Genomic DNA, 24,371 nt, shown 5'->3' with positions numbered 1-24,371 from the left:
CCCAGAGAGTGGCTTGAAGGTAGCAGTGAACTTGGCATGTTTGGAAGAACCGAAGACCTGTGGAGCTGCACCCTTAACCAGCTATTAGCACTTGAATATTATAATAAATACATATGATGCACCTGAGACTCATTTATTATAAGACCAGGGGCCCAGTGCACAAATCGTGCACCTTGAAAGGAACTGTGGGCCATGAGGCTGCAGTGGCCACAGGGGTAGTTCTCAGTCTATCCTCTGTGCTCCCACCGCTGCTGCTCCCATGCACTTATGGTGCAGAGTGATTGGGGCCCGTTCCAGCAGCAGGTGCGAGTGGGGCCAGTGCTATCAGTGGGTGCAAGTGGCTGCTGCTGCCCCAATAGCCCCTCAGGAGCAGGGGGAGGTAGAGAAGCCCTCAGGGGCGATTGTGGCTGGCAGCCACCACTTGCACCTGCTGACAGCATTGAGCAATCGAGACCGGTGCTGGGGACTGGCACTGGGTGCCAGCAGCAGATGCGAGCAGGACTGGCTTCCGCAACAGGTGTGAGTGCCTGGTGGGACCCCGGCACATGGGAGCAAAGAATTTTTAGTAACCACCAGAGGTTTGCCCCAATGACAGTGACCAGTGCCCTGCCTTGATCTAGCACCCCTGCTTACCTGCTCCACCATCCCACCATGGCCAATGCCCGCCATGTTCTGCGCTCACCCCCTGGTGGTCAGCGGACGTCATGGCAACCAGTTGTTTGGTCATTCGGTTGTTCAGTTGTTCTACCCTTCTGTCTATTTGCATATTAGGGTTTTATATATAGATAGTCACTCAAGAACATTTATTAAGCACCTCTTATGTCAAGCATTGTTTCAGTTGCTAAGCTGGAAAGATGAATAAAGATGCCATCAATAGATAAAGCATTATAATTTAACTAGAGGCCTGGTGCACAAAATTTGTGCACTGGAGGGGGGTCCCTCATCCCAGCCTGAGCCCTCTCACAGTCTGGGAGCCCTGCGATTGATCACCCCAAAGAGGTAGGCACCACCCACCCGACCGAGGCTCCACAATGGATCGCCCCCAGAGGGAGGCCCCGCCCACCAGCCGCAGTCCACCAGTTGGTGGCCTGGACCTTCCCCTTTGGGGCAATTGTGAAGCCCCCCTGATTGACCAATCGCCCTGCTGGCCGGTGGCCTGGGCCTCCCTCTGTAGGGCGATCATGGGGCGATGGCTGGGCCCCCGACCAATCATATTGCACCTGCCTTGGCTGGCCTGGCACCAGTGGGTGTCATAGCATGGTCATCTGGAGGTCGTCCGGATGGTCATTCTGCTGTTTGGTCATTCGGTTGATTTGCATATTATGTTTTTATTATTATAGATGTGCTTTTGTTAAAATGGAGGTATGCCCAAAATATGCTTCCCTAGGTTGTCAGGAGATAATTCATGGAAGAGGTGACACTTGAACTGAATCATGAAGGATGGAGGGAAGGGGGGAACATTCTAGGCAGAGGCAACAACTTCTGCAAAAATGCACCATAGATATTTTAGAGAAAGGAACTTCTTTTGGGACTTTGTGTAGAATCTACTTATGTTTTTATATAAAATTAATTATAATAATTTAAGTCCAAATCTTTGATTATGATACTGATTATAGCCACTTAACAGATGTTGCATGAATAAAAAATGAATGAATGCCCTGGCTAGTGTGGCTCAGTTGGTTGAGTCTCATCTACCCACTGAAAGATTGCTGGTTCAATTTCTGGTCAGAGCACTTGCCTAAGTTATGGGTTCGATCCCTGGTTGAGGTGCATACGGGAGGCAACTGGTCAATGTTTTTCACGTCGATTTTCTTTCTCCCTCTACCTTCCTCTTTCTGTAAAATCAATAAAAACATTTTTTTAAAAAATGAATGAATGAATGAATGACTAGGACAGGACATACTCTAAAACTATAGTATTTTATAACTTAAGTATTATAATAAAAAACTGAATAAAAATATTTTCCTGTTATCATTATCGTGATCAAAGTTAATGATATTTTTCCACCACTGGAGTATAAATTCATTGTGCACAGACACAATTTTTTTTTCCTGTTTCTATGCCAAGTACATACTTAGCATATAATAGATACTCAAGAAATGTTGGGGGGAATAATTTCATGCAAAAATGAATGTATGCTGATAATATTTTTATGTTATACAGGTACTATGTAAGATTAATAGAATCCTGCAAAACTGATCTTAGCATTCTGGCAGTCAAGGATATTATTCAACTGTACACTTCCTTTTTAATTTTTATAAATCACTCTTTGCCAATCATATGAACAGACTACATAGGTACAGCCCTATAATATCTTTCCTCATGCTAGGCAATTTTATTACTTTGTTCATGATGTCACCACTCCTCCAAAACTAATAAAATATCTTCTCCTGTTCTTAAAACTCATTCTAGTGTTCTCTTAGTTCCTCTGAGATCCAATTGAGACCTGCTTACTGCGTTTTCTAGGTAAATTCCCATCAACAATGATCTTAGTTTCGAATTCTTATGTTTGTTATCTTCACCCAAAACTGCATATATACCTTCACAATAACTTATGCTCGATATCATCATAGAATTGTTTTTTATTTCATATATGTATGTCTTGGCTACTTAATTAGTAGTAAAGTCACAAAATCTGGACACCCATGAGGCCTCATTTTTTTTTAAAGAAACTTTCCATGAAGAAAAGTATCATGGGGAAAGAATGCTTAGTTTAAGTCTTCTAACAGACAGCTATCTATCTTACCAAGCAACAAGGAATCGTTGAATTATACTCTATTTAAATGATCTTTCAAATTCACGGTTAATGGGAGCAACAAAAAATGCAATCTAAGAAATGAAATTGTGCTCTCTGTAATTGTTAGTTTGGTGTAAGGATCATGAAGCTAAGTTTAGTGGAAGCAATTATTTTTCTGTTGAACATTTCATGTTTGGTAGATTTGTATTTATTTCTGACTGATATAATTATCAGGGCATCCATCCGAATCCTAGCAGCATAGAAGGCCTTGGTGGTCATGTCTTCGACTCCTTATGTCTGCTCTTACTTCAACTATATCCATTGAATTCAAAGTTTGTTAGGAGAGCTAGAGATATCAGGCAGGGATGATTCTATATATGTATATTTTTTTCCAGTCAGAAAAATACATAGCATTTCTGAGCATATTTTAGATTCTTGGATTGATACTGTCCCCACAGAAAGCTGTTCAGGAGAGAGGATGGTAAAACCGGTCATCATGTTTCAAGGGCTGGGATTCTTTAAGTCAGGCTGAAGGAATTTGCTAGATGTCCTGATAGTCCTCATTAATTTATTTTTTCCTTAAAAAATGTCATCTCAGAGCTACAATTACTTGAGCTATATTCATTTTTAAGGGATATGCATATACATTGCTTTAAATAGCTAAATTTTAATTTATTCTAGTCATATGAAATGTATATATTACGCAGATTGCTGAAAAGGTTTTCCTTAGAGACTTAATGCTGCTTAACCTCTCTGCAGCTTCGATTTTCTTATCTAATACGTAGTAATCAGCATTGCTTCATTTACTTTAGAAACAGAAGGATGGGTTTGTAATTGGACGCATAACTTCCATCTTTAATATCTTTGAAGGGTTTTAACTAACTTACAATTACTTCATCTTTATTATTGCTTGTAGTGCAGAAAGTGGAAAACACAGCTGGGATTTTAAGCTCACAAAGGCTCTTGTAGCTCAGTGATATGTTGACTAGAATAAGGTACAAACAGCTTAGCTGTTATTTACCCCTGCACCCTGTATTTTCTCTATTAGCTGATTATGTCACTCACTTCTCTGACTTCGGCTTTCTCATCCATAAAAATATGATGGGAATCCATGACCTATGTTTGCAGAGCAAACTTACAGAAACCTATATGGACACTATAGAGTAGTTGGACCATGATGGCTCTTTTACTGGAGATATATATACTTTAGATATATATTTTTTATTGATTTCAGAGAGGAAGGGAGAGGGAGACAGAGAGAGAAACGTCAGTGATGAGAGAGAATCGTTGATCAGCTGTCTCCTGCACGCCCCCTACTGGGGATCAAGCCCACAACCCGGGCATGTACCCTGACTGGGAATCGAACCGTGATCTCCTGGTTCATAGGTTAATGCTCAACCACTGAGCCACACTGGCCAGGCTGGATATGTTTTAAGTAATGTAACAGAGTAACTAATGAGCTACTGGATATTCCTATATTTATATTTTACCTAGTTACAAAAGGAATTTGAGGTTGAATAAGAAATGCACTTGTATAATTAGACTGTTAGAATACAAGATCAAAAGCCTTGAAAAGGAAAAGGAATCTGAGCATGCTAAGGGTCTTGGTTAATATTCTTACTGTTTATCAGTGGTAGCTCTGAGTTTCTTGGTAACCAAGAGTGAAAAATAATGGGTGATACAATTAATACCTATACTCTTCATAATGACCAACTTTTTGCTGGTATGTATTCTAAAATGAATTTATACAAGGGCATAGGACAGCACAGTATACAATGTTTTCTAAACAGTTTATAGAACACACCAGATTTTTAAAAATGCACATAGCTGTTTGTAATCCGTGGGAATAAATAATGACAAAAAATGTCAGAGTTATAATCAGAGTGATTATAAATAAATTTGAATAATACAACAGTCAAAATAGGTAAGGTTCATTAAGGGACTTTGGTAATGTAGAAACTTTTCAAAATTTGAACTTAGTTTAAAACAGACATTTTTTAGATATCAAGTGATTATTTTATTAGGTTGCAGAAAATAGACTTCTCCCAATTGCCCAGCTACATGAAAAATCTTCTGTTAGTCTTGGCTGTAGATATTTAGAAATATAAGCAACTAAAGGAATTTTGCCTGAAAACCTAACAAAATGGCAAGTTCCTTTTCTGAAATAAGAAAACCAAGATCAGCTATTTTCCCCAAGCCCCAAAAATGTTTTTTATGTTGCTACCACAAAGCAATTTGAGATAATAAAATATATGATTATTAGCTAATTTTTCTTTGAGCATTAATTATTCTGTGTTTCTTGGCAGCCAAGGAAAACACACACACACACACAAACACACACACACACACACACACACACACACACACACACACACACACAAGTAAGTTGCCCTGCTTAGGTGGCTCAGTTGATTGGAGCATTGTCCATGTACCAAAAGGTTGAGGGTTCAATTCCTGATCAGGGCACATACCCAGGCTGCAGGTTCATCCCTGGTCAAGGTACATATGGGAGGCAACCAATTGATTTTTCTCTCTCACATTGATGTTTCTCTCTCTCTCTCTCTCTCTCTCTCTCTCTCTCTCTCTCTCTCTCTCTCTTTCTCTCTCTAAAGTAAATAAAAACATATACTCAGGTGAGGATAAAAACACAACAAAAAATGTAAGTGATATCATTCATATGTGATGAAAAAACTGCACCTAACAATGATTATTAGTGAAGTACAAAATTTCTGTGAATTCTAAGAACTTATTGAGAGAACTTTGATGTAGTAATATTAATGATTGGCGCTATGATAGGTACTTAGATAGGTACACCTTCTTCACTAATATAATTTAGTAATAAAATCTACCTATCAGGCACTACCACCACCAAAAACAAAATAGTTTAGCTGTAGCCTATAGCCTATTGCTATGCATTCTCTGTAGTAAGAAAAGGTAAACAGAGTTGCAATTAAAATCTTAACATACTACATAGACTGGTAATTTTTTACACAAATACTTCTGCTCACATATGCAGCATCTGCACAGAGCCTGGTGTGTAGTAAGCGCTCCATAAATGTTAGGACTCATCAGAATTCTATGATTTTCCCCTTCTTAATTCATTCTTTTTTAAAATTTATTTTTATTGTTGAAAGTATTACAAATGCCCCCTTTGTTTGTTTGTTTTTCCCATTGACCCTCTCTACCCTGCACCTGCCCCTCCCAGGCCTTCACCACACTATTATCTGTGTCCGTGGGCTATTCATATCTACATATATAAAAGCCAGTGACCGTAACGCTGTAACGACCAGAACGACCAGTCGCTATGACGCCCACTGCGGCCAGCAAATCTGCTGGATCAGGGGGTGGGGTGCCAGCCAACCCCCTGCGTGGGCCCTCCCCCCAGCTGGCCCTGCCCCTGATCTCCACCCCCACCCCAATAGGGGGTGGGGCTGGCTGGCCAACCTCCTACAGCCTCTCCCCCCGGCCAGCCCTGCCCCCTATGGGCCCCCACCACCCTGATCAGCCCACAGCCCCTCCCCATGGCCAGCCCCACCCCCAGTTGGCCCCCCACCCCAATTAGGAGTGGGGCCCGCCAGCCAATTGCCCGCAGCCCCTCCCCCCAGCCAGCCTGGCCCTGATTGGGGCCCGATCAGGGCAAACCAGCCGGCCAACCTCCCGCCATCTCCTCCTCCCAACAGGCCTCGCCCTGATCTTCCCTGATTGAGGCCGGGCCTGCTGAACTCCACCTGTGCACGAATTCGTGCACTGGGCCTCTAGTATGCATATAAATTCCCCAGTTAATCACTCCCCACCCACCCCCACCCTCACCACTGCCTTCCCTCTGAAATTCATCAGTAGATTCCATGCTTCTGTGTCTCTGGGTCTTTAGTCAGTGTATATTTATTGATTACCCACTATTCTCACTGGTAGGGTAAAGTAGTGAGCAGACAGACCAAAATCCCTCCCCTCATTGACTTACATTCTCAGAGATGTCTCCTTCCTTGCAGCCACATTGTATGTTTCTTTCAGGAACAGGTATTCTTCAGAGATCAATTTTATAAAGGACTAGAGGCCCAGTGCATGATTGAATCATGCATGTGTAGGGTCCCCTACACGCTTTCGCTTTCGATCGTGGGGGAGCTGGGTGCCTGTCTGCTGGTGCACCAGGCCTTTCAGAAGCTTCCGGCTCGGCGGAGGCTTCCAAAAGGCCTGGTGCCGGTGCGGACAGGCACCCAGCTCCCACGCTTTTGCTTTCGATCTCAGGGGAGCTGGGTGCCTGTTCGCTGGTGCACCAGGCCGAAAGGCCTGGTGCTGGAGCAGACAGGCACCCAGCTCCCCCGCTTTTGATGGTCCGCGGCGGGACGTGAGCTCACTGCCCCAGAGGCCCCTTCTGTTCCGCAGCATAGCCATGGCACAGACGCTGAGCTCACGCCGCCGCTGGAGTCGTGAGCTCAGCGTCCCGCTGGCCCAATTGGCCACCCTGGCCACCCCGAGTCCCACCCCCTGCACCTCCCGCTGGCCCAATCGTGGGCATAGCGGAGTGATGGTAATTTACATATTACCATTTTATTAGGTAGGATTGGGATTGCGTGGGGTATGAAAACGAGATCTAGTCTCTGTCTTCATGGAATTGTCTGTTTATTACATGGGACATAAAAACAATCACATGTGGCAAGATGAGTGTCTTGGAAGATGTGTAGCTGGGGTGCTCTGGGAGCTCAGTTAGGAGTGTACATGGGAAGGTGAGTTTGTGGCAGAGACAGAGAGAGGGGGGGAAGCTGTAGGGAGAGCCAGAGGAGCGGAGAGCCAGAGGAGCAGAGACATTGATTTTCCTCTGTTCTCCATCATTTGATCATTCACTCAGCATTTAAGCAGGTAATTCTGCTTCTCCCCAAGCCCCCAAGCCCACTGGCCCATAACTCTGCTCCCTTTTATAGCAAAGCTGATAACAGTTGCTATCTCCAGTTCCTCTCTTTCTGTTCTCTCGTCAGTCTGTCCCTGCCTCTCAGCCAGGCTTTCATCCCTTACTGTGACACCGAAACAGCTCACAGTGACTGCCACCTTGCTAAATCTGGTGGTTTCTTCTCATTCTTCATCTTATTTGGCCTGTCACTGACACTTCACAGAGTTGGTCACTCTCTCCTTGAAATAATTTCTTGACTTCACTTTCCTGCAGCACAATTTCCTGGTCTCTTTGGGTCTTTACCAGCACCTTCTTCTCCGTTTCCTATGCTGGTTCCTATTCTTTTCCTGTTCTCTTCAGGAGTGTTGTAATCAGTGTGTTCTAGGACTCATTCCATGGATTGCTTCTCTTCTCAGTTGACATTCACTCCCTAGATGAGCTCACTCAGGCATGTGACTTTAAACACCAGCTGTACCACAATAAATCCCAAATTTATATCTTCAGCGTGGGCCTCTATTCTGCACACCAGACTGGTACATCCAAATGCTTGGTTGAGATCTGCATTTGAATGTCATTTTCGGCATCTCACTCTTTACCCAACATGGAACTCTTGATGCTCCCAGTCTTCCCAACTTAGATTCAAACCCAGACTCTGACTCTTAAACCTGAGCTCCTCGTTGTTACTCTAACCCAGTGCTGAGCAAATCCTCTCCTGTGTGTTCTTATCACCCGGTATTTTCTCTGACCATAGAATATGTATCACTGAGGTATTATGGCCTATTCATTGTTTTCTCCACTAGACTCCATATTCAGTAAAGGCAGGAATTAACGTGTTAGTCATGAACGTGTTGCCTACTCTATACTACTGTGTTTGATACAGTAAATGCTTTTGATTGAGTGAGTGAATAAATGAGTGAGTATTACAGTTACAAGTGCTATAGATGACTAGAAAGGAAACAGGTTAATATTGCTGGAGTTACTGTAAAGGGCTTTTATGGAGGTGCTTACGTTTTTAGACAAATCTTATATACGGATAAGACATAGATACATAGCAAAAAGAGAGGAAGGCATCTCCATCATAGGCAAAGAATGAGCAGAGGAAGAGGTAATTCACACCTTGATATGTGTGTGGAGGGTAGGCGCTCTGGGACATTGCGGCAGGGATGGAGAAAGCAGTGTGGTGCCGATGTGGGAGGCAGCAGTGGAGGGCACATCTTACCAAATTCCCAGGGCTTTCGTCCCAAAAAATAATTCAGTAGAAACATTTATTGAAAAGTGACAGACCATAAATTTCTGCTAAACTGTTCCTTAGGGGACTTAGTTCTTATTTATGCTGCCATAAAATTAACGAGACATTAACGATTTTATACAATGCTAAACACAATAGCACAAAAACAAATGGCACAGAATGCTGCTTTACAAGATTTCCACCAACTCAAAAGCATCCTTCCAAGTCTTGCAAAGATCTTTTAATGATGGTACTTGTATTCATGCACTAATTTATGCCCTGACATTATCAAGTAAGTATTTAAAGATAAATCAATTAGATTGATACCCATGGGGAAATAGAATTAGTAAACATGCAAACCAGTATAAAAAAACCCTTATGTCAAAGCACTAAGTAATATTCTGGATATATGTGTTTGTGAGTGTGTGAGTGCCTGCTTCTATGGGTCTGACCATGTTTATTGATTAACTTGTTTTTTTAAAAAATATATTTTATTGATTTTTTACAGAGAGGAAGGGAGAGGGATAGAGAGTTAGAAACATCAATGAGAGAGAAACATCAATCAGCTATTGGGGATGTGCCCGCAACCAAGGTACATGCCCTTGACCGGAATCAAACCTGGGACCCTTCAGTCCGCAGGCTGATGCTCTATCCACTGAGCCAAACTGGTTAGGGCAATTAACTTGTTTTTCCAACCCAAACATAAATGAAGAAGAGTTAACACTTTATCCTAAAGACACCTGGTAGAAATATGAGATGGGATGGAATATCAGGACAAAGAAAGCCAATGAATGGCCTTTGTCAAATAGATCCAGTGGTAGAATATTAAGATGGTGTATGAAATAATATTTTTCTGATTTAATGCTGAGAGACTCTTGTAGGTATGTAAGTTTTACAAGTAACGTGAGGAGCTAGCTCAGCTTTTGTGTTTTGTGGCTGTTGGTGGCATTTTGAGTTTCAGAATTACAGCAGAGGCATAGGAAAGCGGCAGATCATCGTAACAAAATAATGCCGGAAGATAAACTGCTGAACTAAAAGGTCAAGTTTCAGAAAAGGAAATCGTTTCCTAGGCCAGGCCAAAAAAGTCCCTCCTCCGCATCACAACCAAATAGTTATGTGAAATTATATACTAGGGGAAAGTTCTGGAAAGTCCCTTGTTGGGATTTACATGATCAATGAGATAATATTGATCTTAGGGATATAAAATTGTGTGGTTCAAAGATATCTTCTAGAATTTTATGTATATATGTATGTATGAGATTATCTGTCTCTCTGTTTAACATTTTGTCACTTACATGAAACCCATAAGCTATTTGTAAGTTTGTGTTACGTTTATAAAGGGTTTGCAAACTTTTTACAAAAGGCCACATGGTAAATATTTTAGGCTTTTCTTGTTATATTGTCTGTTGCAAATACTTAATTTACCACTTTCATGCAAAAAAACACACAAACATAAACAGTACTGAAAAAAGTCAGCATGGCTGTGTTAAAATGAAACTAAAAACATAGGTGACAGGCCCGATTTGACCCACAAGCCATAGTTGGCCAAACTGTGCTTTTGATGATTTTTATAATCTTCAAGTCATAATTGCCCACATTTGAAATATTCTTATGAGTAAGAATGGAGAGGTCATTTACTTTTAAGTATTTTTCTTGTTTCTATTTATAGTGCTCAGTTAACTTTGTATATGAGTAAAACACACACATAGACACACAGAGACATACACGTAGACGTTCTGCCTGGAGAAAAGAGAACAAGAGAGGTTCTTTCTTTCCATTGCTGTGATTCTGTGACTTTAGTATTATGTGAAAAGTAGAAGCCTGAACAGAAATGGTAATTGACTGACCAATTGACAGGGCAGGCCCATGGCCATTTCTTAGATTCAGAGTCTGAATGAATCAAGTAGAATAGAAGCAGAAGAGGGGGACAGGAAGGCAGAAGGAATTGCATAAGACTGATGTAAGGGCCTAGGTCAGAGGACAAACTAAAGAAACTTAGTGTGTGTGGGGGGGGAGGGGATAGTCTACTTACATCTGATACAAAACTTGGGAAACACTGTGTATCAAAGTTGAGGTCAAAAATAGTGATTCTCAAATTGTAGTGTGCATCTAATTCCTGGACCTTATCTCTGGAGACTTTGATTGAATGGGGCAGAGCCCCAAATCTCATTACTGTACAGTCTGGATGTTTTTATTCAAGTTGTCCATAGGTCACAGTTTTAAAAAAGCTGCTTCAGACTTTTGCCCTCTTCAGCTTCCTTCCCTAATTGTCTGCGAGTCTGGTCACCTGACCTCCACACCGCCTCTTCTCATTTCATTCCCTTCCTTCTCCTTTTGTGCTTTCCACTGTCCTGCTATCAAGATAATCTGATTATCACCTAATATGTTTTTTTTTTTCAAATCTGTGAACCCCACATCTCAGAAATTAAAGGAATTCATCTCTGCTATTTATCAACAGAAAAAAATGTCTCATACCAAAACGATTGACCAAAAACCACAACCCTCTCCTCCTTGGGTGTGTATTCCTGGGCCCCAAAGGCAGTGTGAGAATCTGGAGCCTCGTATCATGTGAGAGTCTTGGATAACTCACAGGGATAGAGAGGGTGGGTGGATAGATGACAATGCATTTCACAAGATTGGAGATAGAGAAGGGCTGGAGGTGGAATGAGGAGAGAAGAAGCTTGGTTCTAGACCTTTGGTATTTGAGGAACTTATAGGACGTTGGGTTGGAGTTGTACAACAGGCAATTGATTATACATATGTACTTAATTCTCAGTAACAAGAGCCAGGCTTGGAACATCAATGTACAGAGATATTAGTATGTCAATGATATTAGAAACTGTGGTTATAGATGAGATTTCCCAGGAAAAGAACTGGAATGGAACCCTGAATAAATACCACCTTTAAAGAAAGGAGGAGGAAGAAAAACCTATGGTGACAGGTTGAGAATGAAAGGTCTGAGGGAATGGGACATGAAAGCAAGCTAAGACAGAGAGACTCAGGAAGAAGACTGGGATCCGTGGTTCCAAAGATACACCTTCCTATACAAGGTGCAGCCATCAACCAGACCCCAGGATTTGTCACTTAGCAGGTCACCAATGGTCTTACCAAGTGCAATCTGTATTGAGTGATGAGGCCCCAAACTGACAGCAGTGAGCAGAGGAGGCTGTGGGATTACTACCTAAACAGTAGATACACTCCAAACGCACATCAGAGTCAGAGGAGCAATGATTCAGAGCAGCCAAAGTATCCTCTTCTGATCTTGATCTTATGCAGAATGAAAGTGAAATATCATTTCTAAAATCTAGAGGGGAGGGAGAATGAGATAAACAATGGTGGCATTGCAATTCAAGGTGTCTTGCTGTCACTCGGAGCAAGACACCTTGAATTGTACCTTCAACTCAATGCAGTTGCTCTCCTGAAGAAGTGTGTGTGTGTGTGTGTGTGTGTGTGTGTGTGTGTGTGTGTGTGTTTAAAATGTCCATCCTCCAACATTTCCTAAGCCTCCTCATATTTATACTAGAGGCCTGGTGCACGAATTTGTGCACGGGTGGGGTCCCTCAGCCTTGCTGGCAATCAGGGCCGAGGGGCCAATTGGGACAAGCCAGCCGAGGGGAGGAACCATGGGAGGTTGGCCGGCTGCAGGAGGTTGGCTGTGGGAGTGCACTGACACCAGGGGACAACTCCTGCATTGAGCATCTGCCCCCTGGTGGTCCGTGCACATCATAGCTACCATCCGGTCGTCCGGTTGTAACAGTCACTTAGGCTTTTATATATAGAGAGAGACTAGAGGCCAGGTGCACGAAATTCATGCATTGTGGGGGGCCCTCAGACCAGCCTGCACCCTCTCCAATCCGGGACACCTCAGAGAATGTCCAACTGCCAGTTTAGGCCCAATCCCAGAGATTGGGCCTAAATCAGCAGTCGGACATCCCTCTCACAATCTGGGACCATTGGCTCCTAACTGCTCACCTGCCTGCCTGCCTGATTGCCCCTTACTGCTTCCCTGCCAGCTTGCTCACCCCCAACTACCTCCCTCTGCCAGCCTGGTCACACCTAACTGCCCCACCCCCCCTGCTGGCCTGGTTGCCCCTAACTGCCCCCCCTGCCGGCCTGGTCACCCCCAACTGCCTCCCCACTGGCCTGGTCACCACATGCAGCCTGCTGTTCAGTCATTTGGTCGTCTCTCACTAACCCCCCTGCCGGCCTGGTTGCCCCATGCAGCCTGCTGTTCGGTCGTTTGGTCGTCCCTCACTATCCCCTCTGCTGGCCTTGTTGCCCCATGCAGCCTGCTGTTCGGTTATCCGTCCAGTTGTTTTGGTTGTGACAGCCCCTGGCTTTTTATATATTAGGATTTGCTTTCCCCTGAGCACAGCAGTGTTACCAAAATGCAGCGCCTGTAAAGGGCTAATAGGAAATACTCCCAGGTTCCAGTTTGCAAAGGCAGATCTCTATCTGCAGAAGGGAGATTTGTTTTAGCTTGTACCCACTCTGCGTGGTGCTCTGGGGTGCTCATCTGGTAGGGCTTGCTGTGGGATCACAGCGACGGTGCTAATTAAATGTCAGTGGGCTTGGGAGCTGCTGCGAAGCCTTCATGCTCAGATGGCTGAGACAGAAGCAGGAAGCAGAGGCACATCAACTTTCTAGAAGCTCATTAGGGTTGGGCCCGGCTGGAATTCAGACAGCTTTCGTGCTCAGATCCTAAACGGATGCTGTAAGAGGGCTCACAAATGAATTCCTAACGGAGTAAATGAACATATCTATATATTTTTAACAGAAAACAATTTCTCTTGGCAAGATTTCCTTGAAGTCACCTCCTATTTTATTGACTATATCATGCATTCTTGAAGTGCCTCATATTTAACTTGTTTTTAAAGTTGATCACTTCCACATGTTTGAAATTGACACCAACTACGGGAGAAGTTTTCTAAAGTAATAAATTAAACACACATATTAAGAAAAGATCAGTGCTTTGGGTACAGGTGGTGACAGGCAGCCAGACCTTTCCCACCTTCTCTTGATGGCCTGTTATCTCCTTTCCTGTGTGTTGCAATCTGAGTTGCTGTGGTTCAGGGAATCAGTCTTGAGATGGTCATGTGCCTCTTCCTGGAATGAGTGTGAGCTCCCTTTCTCAGTGAGTGGCATGCATGATTCTCAGACCAGGTATCCAGCTAGAAACCTGGCATTCATCTGAACTCCCGCCCTCCTCGCCCCCAGACAGCATGTCCATCAGTTCCACCTTCTGAATGTCTCTCAGATCAGCCCAGTCTTCTCTCTCTTGCCATCGGTTTCCTCTCCTGCCATCATCATTTCTTGCCTGGACAATGGCACCAGCTTCCTGTCTCTTTGCCTCCATCCAAGGTCCTTTTCAATCCCACAGGGAAGTCAGAGGGATTATTTAAAATGCCAACCTGTTGTGTCTGTCTCCCCATGAAACTTTGCAATAGCTTCCAGTGGAGCAGAGTGTATGCCCATTAACATGGCTTAGGAGCCTTTTTATGATTGTGTTCCTGATTATTCTATTTTTATTATTTTAGCTCATATTTATCAAGTGCTTCCTTTGTCTCAGGTACTGTGTCTCATCTAATCATCACAGCAGCTCACTGAGATAAATGTTAATAAAGCACTGTTGTTAACCTCATTTTGCAAATAGTGAAGCTTAGCAAAGTTGAGTTGCTTGCCCATAGTTGCTCTGTTAACAAGTAGGACAGAAAGGATTTAAACTCATGTCCATCCAGAGCCTGTGATGCTAAACCACTGTACAACCCTACTTTGTAGCCATCTCTGTTATCATCCCTTTTCTGGCACAGAATGTTCCAGAATCCGCCCTCATCCTTCACTACCACCTGGTCCAAAACCACCACCATCTCTCACCTGGATTATTGCAGTAGGCATCTAACTTATCCCCACTTCCATTCAACCATGCATTTCTTAGTGTCTTCTCTAGCCCAGAGGCTACACCGAACCCTTAAAAATGTCATGTAGATAATGTCACCTCTCTGCTCGAAACCTTCAAATACTTGTGAATTTCCGAGCAAAAGTCAAGTCTTGGTATTGGCTTCTAAAGTCTCCCAATATGATCTGGTGCCTCTGCCCCCGCTACCCATCTCTCCAGCACCTTTCTCCTTACCTGCTCAAGACACCATGGTCTCATGACTCTGCTTTGAATCCAAGAAACATAATCCTGCTTTGTGCCTTTGAGTTTGCTGTTTCTTCTGCTTTTTAAGTTTCTATTAACGTGGTCTCTGACCATTTGCTTTAAAATGGCAACCTCCGGTCCCCTAGTGCTCATTCCTCCCATCTTCTGCTTTCTTTTCTTTTGTGCATTTTCCCATTTTTATAAACCATATATATGTTGGTTTATGTCTCGCCCACCACCTGGAACGTCAGCTCTGTAAGGACAGGAGGCTTGTGTGTGTTGTTTAATGTTATGGCCCTAATGCCTAGAGAATTACCAGGCTAGAGGAGAGGTTTATCATTAAGTATTTTAGAATGAACATGCAAGGAATACACTAATTATTGCCTTGAGCTCATAATTGCTCAAGTTATAAGGAGATTTTTTTGTTTCTTTTGGATTAGGCTAAGCGGGTCTTGGTCATTTTAACATGCTTTATGGATCTGACAATATTGTTTCCTTTATCAATAGTTCACCATATAATACCAAAGAAGCTTATAATGCAGGCAGTAACTTTGTACTTTCAATATGTTTGTATTTAATACCTGTATCCTTAAATGTCTTCTCTACCAGTTAGCGATATATTTTTTTAGGAAAAGAAAATATGTTTTTCTAAGTGACTTTTCCTCTCAATTTTTTCCCTCCCTTCCTCTCTTGTCTCTGCATGCCTTCCCTTTGTCTTTTCATTTGCAACTTGGGTAATTTAACTTCTGAATGACTAGATAACATTTAAAAGGGTGTTGGGTGTCACCTATTGAACAAATAACAAAATACATGTTCGGAAATTCTTGGTCTCTTTTCACTTTGATTCAGCTAATCTGAATCCTTACTTAGAGTTCAGATTCACCTTGCCACCTCCTTTTCTCCTTTATTAGTTCTGCTTTTGAAATGCAGAAGTTCACTTGAGCAATAATTCTCTCACTTTTGAGAATCACTCTAACAAAAGCTGGCCCTTTTTTAAGCAGCGGTTGACGGGACAGTTAAACATAGAGATGGCACTAGCGTGATGTTTCTCGGTCGGATGTAACTCAGAAATAGAAAGCTGCAAACTGGGGTTGAGATACTTTCAAGCAATTAAACTTCAAGTTCCTGAAAATTATCTCGCAGTGCTTCTTCTCAATCCCCCACGTTCCACCCCTGGTTTTACGTCGGGCTAATTTGTGCACTTCAGAGGGGATCCCCGCGCACACTGGCAGTGTGAGAACTGGTGTGGAACTCATCATTATAAATCCAAGCCTTTAATTAAGCCACTTTAAAGAAGCTTTGTCAAGGCCATGAGCAACAGGAAAGCAATGGACTCTTTCTTGGAACAGATATGTCCTAGAGGAGAGAAGAATTGTCGTAGCACGGGGCTCTTCCCTGAACCTGGTTGGTTGAGGAGCTTACGGAGCATTAGGATCACAGGCCCTCCAGTGATTCTCTTTGATATAGTATCGTAGGTGTTATTGTTATTTCCTGGGTAAATTACACAGGAGAAGGTCAAGTGACTTGTATGTGTTCCCATAAAGGGTCAGCGGCAGAACCGATGAGAGTCCTTCAGTGTGGCAATAAGCCCACTCACTCCAACAACGACTTTGAGAGCAAGGCCTCTAAGTTTTCCCAGTCAACCACAAGGCCTATGTTAATATGGTCAAGGGCCTCAAAAAGATGGCATTTTTCATCTCCTTGCCATGGGGGGAATCTCTGTAAACAATGAAAGAATCAAGATGCTTTTGAGGAGATAGGCAATGCTCTAATTCCTAATATCTTTGTGTTGTAAGTGAATGGCTAAATCACTTTATCCCAGAAATAGAAATGAAAACATCTTTCACATTTACAAGTTGTAATTCTACATTTTCTAAAAATCAATCTCTTTAGGAAAATTAACCACATTTACCTTAAAAAAACTGAACAAACGAAAACACTCTGTGCCATTCATCCCTCCAGTCATCCATCCATCCATCCATTCAATATTTATTAAGGAGCTGTTCCATGCCAAACTGTTACAGATGCAGGGGACACAACAGTGACAAGAAAATTCCTGTCCTCCTAGGGCTTACATTCTAGGTAAGGAAGTTACATTAAAATCAAGTGGTTAATAACTCACATGCACATGTTGTTATTTTAATTATTATGGAGAAAGAGCCTTCTGTTCTTCTAGTGTTTCCCAAACCACATTTGAAAAATCCCTAGGGAGGGGACATGATGGTAAATGCCCAGCAAATTCATTTCTAGATGCTTGAAGAAGCTACTGAACTAGTAGTGTCCTCTCGTCTCTGGGTCTGAAGGAATACATGACTTCCTTTATGGGAATAGTGATGTTGTGGAGAGATTGGTGGGCCATAGTTCCCCGTCATTGGTGGGAGTGGGGTTCTTGGGGGCGCTGCTGAAATAAGCATTTTCAGAATCCCCTCAGGCGAATGAGATGTGGTACGAGGCTTTATTTGCTTGGAGTTACATTTCTCGGGTTCCAAAGTCTCATGCCGCTTAATTCAGTCCTGGAAAAGGAGCAGCTGTGGGCTCAGCAAAGCCAGAAGCAGGGCCGGGGTCCAAAGTGTCCTTCCCATGGCGGAGCTGGGTCCAGCAGAGCATCAGGCTCAAGTCCATTGTCCATTGTGGAGGCGTCCGCATGGCCATGCAAATGCGGAGGAATGCGCCCCCTGCAACAGGAGGCCCGCCCTAGAGGGCCAAGAGCCAAGAGGGAGAGGGGCTCCTATGTCTGGTAGTTTAAATGTTCAGGTTTTCCCCCTTGCAGGGGCCACACCTATTCTGGCCACTGACTTGTTCCCAGGTATGACTAACAGATAAGCACCTTCCCTTTCACACAGACCTTCCTGGGCATGCGTCTGTTGTCCAGTCCCTGCCCCCAGTGATCTGAGGGGAATAGACGTGAAGAATGTTTACTACAGCTTCCTGGCAAAGCTGTATAAATGGCATGCCTACTTTATCTAGTCTTCTCTTTACTCCGTCCCTGTTAATAATAACCAGGTTATTACCACGGTATCAGTGAGACCCAGAAATTTCAAAGACTTGTCTTTATTTTTTTCTCTCCGATAACTTTGCCCTGCTTCAAGGGTTGAGCTATCAAACATGTATTCATTATAATCCCTGAAGGTCTTTTATTGATTTTGCTGTAATTTCAGACAGACCCTAATGAATAGGAGTCTGGATCATATGAAAATTAGTTGTGTGTGTGTGTTGTTGTTTTAATTTTGGCGAATTTCTTGCCCTTTTGCACATATCTTTGTCTTTGTTTGGCCACTGTTGTAATGGAAATGACAAACTGACCTCTAGGAATCATAAAGAATTTAGTTTAGATATTAGATAAATAAAACCTCTTAAAACAAACTCCTTTGGTAAAGATTCTATGGTGAAGGCTAATGATGGTGTTCTAGGGTCCCTCCTTCAGTCCTGAGGGGCAGAGAAGGGACCAGTTCCTTACTTCCCTCAGCTGCTGAGTGTGTGGCCAGGATGAGAGAAAACAGTCCTGAGGTGCAGCTTCCCCGGGGGGCAGGGGAGGGGGGGGTCTGTGGCCCTGTGGTCTGCGGGTCCACGGATCCTCCACAGCGGCCTCGCACAGTGCTCAGGGGCCGCGTTCTCTCCAGGGCTCACCACACGCTGTTCCTCAGAATGGACACCCTCTCTGTTTTCTTTCCTGCTCATTGCCGGCTTTCCTCCTGGCCACACTTTCCTCCGGGCTTTCTCTTTGGATTCTTAAGGGCCTATTTTGGAAGTCCAGAAAAAATGAACATTCTTTCTTTCTCTCTTCTTCCAGTTTCAATCCAAATTCTGCTCAAGATAATGTAGACAAATGTATTTGGCTAGGGAATGAAGACGTCTGGGAAAGAGAAGAAAGAACAAGAATTAACTTTTTAAGAAAGACTGAGATTTGTTGCTTTTTGCAACTGCTCTATTCAGTTATGCTGTTTGGTGGAGAATCCGCCCTTTGATCTGCTTTCCACAGTCCTTCTGTGACACCCTGGGCCGTATTCTCTCCTCTCGCTCTACTCCTCCCCCCGGCTCGTTCATGTTCTCACCCTGCTCCTTTTGGGAAACCCACCATTTCTGCCTTGAGAAACGAGCCCCTTCACTGTTTAACCTCAGACTGAAGCTGGGCACTGATGGGGGTTCCCCGAAGCCTTGATTCTGCTGACTGAAGTGGGAAGGGAGTGCTCCTCTGGTAGGAATGCCTGAAGCTGATTTCCGTCGGATGTGTCTGGGTGCAGGCATCCGCTGCCACAGTGAACAATTTCTTGCTGAGACCACACAGCTGAAATGTCTGATGCGGAACTGCCTTTTCTTCTCCCTAACACGGCTTTGACCCTACACCTGAAAGAATAAGGATTCTGGCATCCATATTCTAGAGGAGTAGTTGGTCTTTGGGCTGTTTTCTTTATAAAGAACCTCCCAGTCCGGAGAGTAGCTCTAGACAGATGGCACCATTCCCAAGTGGATCCCCTCAAATCCCCAAATTCCTTTACTGATAGAAGCGAAGAGAATGGGTAAGAAGACCTCAGTTTATCTGGCCACGGCTAGAAGAAAAAAGCCCTTTATGATGTATTTGTATTGTCTTCTGCTGTGTGTGTCCCTCCCGCCCCCCATATACATATGTTGGATCCCAAATGCCCAATGTGCTGGGGTTTGGAGGTGGGGCTTTGGGGAGGTGATTAGGCTGTGACGGTGGAGCCCTCATGAATGGTGTTTTTGCCCTTATAATAGAGACTGGAGAGAGAGCCCTCGTTCTTTCTGCCAGTGAGCTTATATTGAGAAGACATATGCTCCTGAGGAAGGAGCCCTCCCCAGACACCAAATGCTGTACTGGTGCCTTGATCTTGAACTTCCCAGCCTCCAGAAACGTGAGAAGTAAATTTCTGTGATATATAAACCACCCAGTCTGCGGTATTTTTGGTTACAGTAGCCCAAACAGACTGAGACAGCTTTCTAGGGCTTCCATAACTTATTACCACATACTGGATACCTTAAAACAGCAAACATTTACTCCCTCTCAGTTCTGGGGGCTGGCAGTCCTAAATCTCAGTGTCAGCATGCTCTCTCTAAGGTTCTCAGGTAGGATCTTCCCGCATCTTCTTACCTTCTGCTAGTTGCCAGCCACCCTTGGTGTTCCTTGGCTTGGCGTCCTTTCAATCTCTCCTGTCATCAGATGTCATTCTCCCTGTGTGTGTCTGTGCCCACATTTACCTCTTAATCCAGTAGGATCTCATTTTAACATCCTTACATCTTCAAAGAGCCTATTTCCAAATAAGGTCACATTAACAGGTACTGGTGGTTAGGTCTTAAATGTATCTTTTTGATGGAAATAGTTAGAAATAACGGTCTTCTCTATTCAGACTCCTCATGCGGGTATTTAGTATGGCTCCAAATTCTTATCCTGTCTCCCACCCCCCATATTCCATGCCTATTTTAATGCAAATTCTTCTCTACACAGAATGACTGACTTCCTTGTGCCATCCTCTTTCCCCTTTCTACATGAACATTTTACCCATTTCTTAAAACTTTTATTAGATGCATTTCTTGCATGATTTTCTTTTGAAAACCACAAATCAAACATGATTCCTTGTATTTCTGCCTTTATTTTCCTCATATGAATTATATTTCAATAATTGTTTGAATACTTCCAACTAGAAAGTGGGTTGTTTAAAAGAAGAAAAAAAGTCTTTCTTAACCTATAATTTCACAGTAGTGTTGTGCTTTGCACATAGGGTCACGCAATCAGAGAAAAATAGATGTTTTGAAAATACAGGGCTTGTGTGTTTTAAGCATGTTAGAATAAGTAAAATCTTAGTTTATACACTCTTCTCTGGATTGCTCTCTGCTTCAAACAGGAAAAATGTTAGGTATAAAAGCATTGTACAGTTATTATCTGAAACATATAAGGCAATTATTCTGCCTGCAGGCTCCGGCTCATTTTGTGATCTTTGGAAAGGCAGTTGCCTTTACCAATTAATAAAAGTAGAACTCACACGAAAAATTTCACAGATGAGAAGAGCCAAAGAATAATTATTGTTGAATATCACTCAAGTGCAATTGCTTGATGTTTTTACTCCATTCTAGTGTGGAACAAAATGGAAACGAACATTAAAATCCTAATGATACGAAGATAAATGTGAAATAGAAGTTACTAAAAGTAAAAAGCCTGAGTTTGTCATCTTTATTCCCCAATCCTGATTTTTTAAAAACTGCACAATGTTAGTTAAAGACCATGCTGTAGGTTATATGTGTGCTTACAAGTGTGTGTGCCTTTTATGTATACATACATATTTTTATTCCTATTTGGTGTTGCATGTGTATTTAAATTAAAAATATGTTATGATTAATAATGAAGTGATTAATTTTACTTTTTTCTTTTTAAAACATAATGAGCTCAAATCCCTAGCCTTTATTGGCAATCTTTCCCTGGTGGGTGATATGTCTTTATTTTTTTTTATAAGGATAACTATTCACCAATGCTTTTGAGCCCTCTGCATTAATATGTACGCATCTCTCTGTTCATATATTACATCAGGACTAGTGTTTCTATTTGTATTAATGAGCTAATAAGAGCTATTTATTGGTAAAATTATTTGGGCACTGTTTATTAAGTAAGCACCGTGTCCACCCAATATATAAAGCAATTGCTACTACTTTGCCTGATAAAGATTATTATGGATTGAAAGTATTATTAGGACCCAGAGATTTCTTGCCCATGATATTGTTCCCTTTTAGCATTCAGTGCTGCTGCCCATGTTCACACTGTCATTATTGCTAATATTGATTGTTGGTTGGTTTTTCAGACCATGCTGTGTAGTGACATCAGCTAATTTCAAGTATTGTTGTGAGGGTCTCTGTCAGGTAACGTTGGATATCATAGATGGCTGTCCTTGAAAATCTTCATTAGCTGTCTTTCAGTTTTTAATTAGGATTTAAATTAGATTTCTTACTGTGATGGCTCCCCACAAGTGTGCTATACTCATCCAGAAACTTACCAAGTGTTTTCGCCATTGGTTTCCAAGGCACTTAATAGTAAATAGTAAAGGATGCTATTTCTTCTTTAGAACCTGGGGCTGTTTTCGTTCTTTAGTCATATGAACAGGAGCATGGCAGGGAATAGTAAACCAAATGTGGCTACAGAATTCTTGAGATGGAAACATGCTTCTCATGTGGAAGGCATAGTCCGGAGCCCAGGGTGGCCGGGACTGTGGGGAGTTCAGAAAGGTAGCGGGGCAGGTTCTGTAGTGCTGTTGGCCCTGGCGAAGACTTGGCTCTCGCTCTAAATGAGATGGCAGCCTTCAGAGGGTTTTGAGCAGAAGAAGCATGATCTGATCAGGATAGCCCTGGCTCCTGGGTTAAGGCTAGACTCTAGAGGACAAGGATGGAGGAGGGAGACCAGTTAAAGGGCTACTGCAGTATTCCAGGTGGCTCTGACCAGGGAAGGGTGGAAGTGTGAGCAGCAATTTGACCATAGACATAGACGACATAGATGATGGTTATTCCTAATCAATCATTGCTGCCTACACTTTGTCAACAGGCTTCATTTCAAGCATCTCATTCTCACTAATCCTTCTTAAGCAGCACTTCTAATTGTTCTAGCACCTCCACTCCAGTACATTTTTTAAACAACATCAGAAGCTACAATTGATCCTATCACTTTTCCATGGTCCTTTCTGGCTTCATTTCCTTCCCTATTCAGCTTGGATTTCATGGGCCCATTTAAATTCGTTGCATGGAAGGAGCCAGACAGCTGAACCTCTCTGGACAAAAACTCATAAACATGCTTACTGGCCTCATTCACTGGCCTCACCGACAGGTGTCCTGGCCCGCACTGGGTGAATTGTTTCTATATAAGGCAAACTCTTCCATTTAGATACCAGATCATTCCATTCTTACTTGGTCAAAACATTGCTCTAGCAAATGTTTCTTCTCTCTCAAAAACCAAACAAAGGTGATATTATAATACTCATCTTTCAAAAACCTTTCCTTGTACTTTATCCATTTCTCTAGCTATCACCCATTTTTTGGCCCCCCACAATACTTTTCAGGAGTTCACCTCATTGTATTTTTACTTCCTCTATTCCCATTCTTATTTGGATGGAAAATAATACAATATTATTAAATAATAGCACAGGAATAAACTTTGTTTCGTGAACTCGCAACTGTAAACCTACTTCTGCCCCAACCTGTATAAAACAGGAAATAGTTTTCTTGAGTGATTTATAAATATTCCTAAAATTCAATTCTAAAACAATAGCTTCTAAAATTATTTGCTCTAGAGCAGCATTAATGGAATGAATATTTAACTTACCAAATTATCACTTACAAAGATAATGTTTATGTGGCTATATAGGTTCTGGATTATTGTTTTAAATTTATCTCCATTCTTTATAATCACAATTTGAATTAACATCCCACAAATAATACAAATGCTTATTTATTACTCTGTAATGTTGATAAAATACTGACTTGAACTAGACTGCTTGAGTTTAATACTGGCTCTATTATTGTCTAGCTATGTTATCGCAAACAAGTCCCTTAAATGCTCTATGCCTTAATTTCCCCACTTGTAAAATTGGGATAATAAGAGTGTCTACCCAGCCCAGGCTAGATGGGCTCAGTTGGTTGGAGTGTCATCCTATACACCAAAAGGTTGTGGATTTGATCCCTGGCCGGGGCATCCCCCTCTCTCCCTCTCTCTTTCTCTAAAATCAATAAAAACATATCCTTAGGTGAAGATTAAAAATAAAAATGAGTGTGTCTCCAGGATCTCTTAGTAGGGTCAAATGAGATCATGTACTTAAGTGTTTAGGATAGTGCCTGCAACACAGTAAGAGACAGGAACTGTGTTATGAATAAAAGAATTCTATGGAGATTCTTTGTTACTAAAGCCCCCTGGGAACTTGAGGCAAAATAGAATATCTAAAAGGTTAAAGACATTTCAAGGTTTCAGGAATTATTTTATATAACCATAAAATTGACAGTGAAGGCACTATTAGTTATCTACAAAGTGAGAGAATTAGCCAACAAATGCCATAGGCATTCAAATGAGAAAGATTACTTCTAGTGACAGTAGTTTATAATTTATGGTGAGATTTTTGTTTTTTAAATGTCTGGTTTCAATTATAATAAAACTGAGATATGTACCCATAAAGTGCCAGTTTTGATGTGTGAATAAGCAGAAGTATAGGGGTTCAGTACAAAGTTGATTAGATGCCATAAGAGAAACTCTTCTGAAACACAGATACCTATTTTCGTGTATATAGGAAGCTGCCATTATATCGGTCCCATCCGCACTGGACTGTCACACTGTTGACCAAGTTGTTTTACATGTGCATGTACTTTAAATTTATTATAGGGGAATAACAATTACCTATCA

General features: G+C 42.3%; 1 protein-coding gene across 2 annotated transcripts in view; it reads left to right on the top strand.

Moving 5' to 3' along the window:
* ITPR2 (inositol 1,4,5-trisphosphate receptor type 2) overlaps nt 1–24,371 on the top strand; it is a 427,719-nt gene that overhangs the window by 310,460 nt on the left and 92,888 nt on the right. The window lies entirely within an intron of this gene.

This window comes from Cnephaeus nilssonii, assembly GCF_951640355.1.
Source record: "Cnephaeus nilssonii genome assembly, chromosome: 6".
NCBI classification, from domain to species: domain Eukaryota; kingdom Metazoa; phylum Chordata; class Mammalia; order Chiroptera; family Vespertilionidae; genus Cnephaeus; species Cnephaeus nilssonii.
Note: the sequence above shows the minus strand (reverse complement) of the source record. Positions and strands in the feature narration are given on the sequence as shown.